This window comes from Pristiophorus japonicus, chromosome 23 (genome assembly GCF_044704955.1).
Source record: "Pristiophorus japonicus isolate sPriJap1 chromosome 23, sPriJap1.hap1, whole genome shotgun sequence".
In the NCBI taxonomy this organism is placed as follows: domain Eukaryota; kingdom Metazoa; phylum Chordata; class Chondrichthyes; family Pristiophoridae; genus Pristiophorus; species Pristiophorus japonicus.
In genome coordinates this window covers 63,039,662-63,042,149 of record NC_091999.1, presented here as the reverse complement: position 1 = coordinate 63,042,149, position 2,488 = coordinate 63,039,662, and the positions used below count along the sequence as shown (strand labels likewise).

The window sequence follows — 2,488 nt, the reverse complement described above, 5'->3', positions numbered from 1 at the left end:
GTTTATGAAGCCTCCCGCGCCACCCGCTGGTCCATTGCTCCCCTCCACCCGCTCAAATTGAGCGCTTCTGCGGGGGGCATGTTACCCATTTCACCTTCACCACTACATTCGCCGCGCATGCTCCAAACCCAGCCAGGACACGCGCCTGCGCACTGAACTCCTGAAGTCTGGGTTCGGCATTTTCTTGCACGTGGTGCATACTGGGTAAATACGCCACCATTGCAATCCTGTCTTGGTGAATAGAACAGGATTTACTGGGATTGCATTGGGTATTAAACCATATTCATTCTGGCAGTTATTGTTTGTTTCTGCTGATCTTAATAACCCCTATATCTGCGCTGGAGATTAATGTTCTGTATTAATGTCCTGTGATAGTTTGAACTGGTGCTCTCCTCTCTCTATCTTGCGACAGTTGGAGCTGGTGCTCTCCACTCTCTCGTCCTGTGACAGTTGGAGCTGGTGCTCTCCACTCTCTCTCCTGCGACAGTTGGTGTTGGTGCTCTCCACTCTCCCGTTGGTGTAGGAGAGATTGCTTTAGTTTCCTGAACAATTGGTACTTCTTCTGGGGAAGGTGGGACCTGTACAATTCGGGACAGGATATACCTCAACAGCGACGGGACCAATGTTTTCGCGGGTAGTTTTGACAGTACAGTTGGGAGGGCTTTAAACTAGCTTGGCAGGGGGATGGGAACCCAGCAGAGATCTCTGAGCTAGTTAGAGTGGGTGAGAGCTCAGATGAACAGAACCGCAAGAAAGAATGCAAAAGCCAGGAGGCAACAAAGCAGAGTAGCACTGGTGGAAGTGTAAACCACAAGGTGATAAGAAGGGACAATATGTATGAATATAAAGGGGCTGCAGGAGGGGTAAAAACTAAAAATCATGATTTAAAAACTAGTATTAAGAATCTCTACCAAAAAGCACGCAGCATTCGAAATAATGTAAATGAGTTGACGGCACAAATCATTACAAATGGGTATGATTTGGTGGCCATTACAGAAACGTGGTTACAGGGTGGCCAAGACTGGGAATTAAACATACGGGGGTATTTGACAATTCGGAAAGATAGACAAGAAGGGAAAGGAGGTGTGTTCGTTCTGTTAATAAAGGATGATATCAGGGCAGTTGTGAGAGACGATATTGGCTCGAATGAACAAAATGTTGAATCATTGTGAGTGGAGATTAGAGATAGTAAGGGGAAAAAGTCACTGATGGGCATAGTTTATAGGCCCCCAAATAATAACTTCACGGTAGGGTTGACAATAATCAAGGGAATAATGGAGGCATGTGAAAAAAGACAGCAGTAATCATGGGGGATTTTAACCTACATATTGATTGGTCAAATCAAATCACACGGGGTAGCCTTGAGGAGGAATTCATAGAATGCATACGGGATTGTTTCTTAGAACAGTATGCTACAGGACCTACAAGGGGGCAAGCTATCTTAGATCTGGTCCTGTGCAATGAGACAGGAATAATAAACGATCTCCTCGTAAAAGATCCTCTAGGAATGAGTGACCACAGTATGGTTGAATTTGTAATACAGGTTGAGGGTGAGGAAATAGTGTCTCAAACGAGCGTACTATGCTTAAACAAAGGGGACTACAGTGGGATGAGGGCAGAGTTGGCTAAAGTAGACTGGGAACACAGACTAAACGGTGGCACAATTGAGGAACAGTGGAGGACTTTTAAGGAGCTCTTTCATAGTGCTCAACAAAAATATATATTTTTTTTTTGAAATTCGTAGCCAATCGTTCCAATTCTTTGTCAAATCACAAACGCCAGAGGTCACCTTGCACACGCCAAGGAACACTCTGCGCCAATGCTCTTAGCCAAAAGGCCTAGAGTTACTGCACCGTTCCTGGAAGTACTGCAATACCAGGTTCGTGCCATGGAGGTGGATGGGTCAGGTCCCCCACACACCTCCGTGGAGGTGGATGGGTCAAGCCACCGCACCCACCTCCTGTTTCCAAAAAAGCAAGCATATACCTTCCTGATCTAGGGAGAACCACCCGGAGGTCATGGTGGCTACCTCCCTGTCAGGTCAGTTACGCATGATCTTAGCCAAAAGGCCGAGAAACAAAAATATATTCCAGTGAAAAAGGTGGTAAGAGATGGGATAACCAGCCATGGATAAACAAGGAAACAAAGGAGAGTATCAAATTAAAAACCAGTGCGTATAAGGTGGCCAAGGTTAGTGGGAAAGTAGAAGATTGGGAAAATTTTAAACGACAGCAAAGATAGCAATAAAGAAGGGAAAGATAGTTTACGAATGTAAAGTTGTGCAAAACATAAAAACAGATCGTAAAAAGCTTTTACAGATATATAAAATGGAAAAGAGTGACTAAAGTAAATGTTGGTCCCTTTAGAAGATGAGAAGGGGGATTTAATAATGCGAAATGTGGAAATGGCTGAGACCTTAAACAGTTATTTTGCTTCGGTCTTCACAGTGGAAGACACAAAAATCATGCCACAAATTGCTGGTCACGGG

At 44.6% G+C, this 2,488-nt stretch overlaps 1 non-coding gene across 1 annotated transcript; it reads right to left on the bottom strand.

The window, feature by feature from the left end:
- Positions 1 to 1,883: 1,883 nt before the first annotated feature.
- LOC139235757 (U2 spliceosomal RNA) lies at positions 1,884 to 2,081 on the bottom strand. The gene has a single exon (XR_011588504.1). It is a non-coding gene; the product is annotated as a U2 spliceosomal RNA (small nuclear RNA).
- Between the last annotated feature and the right edge of the window lie 407 nt (positions 2,082 to 2,488).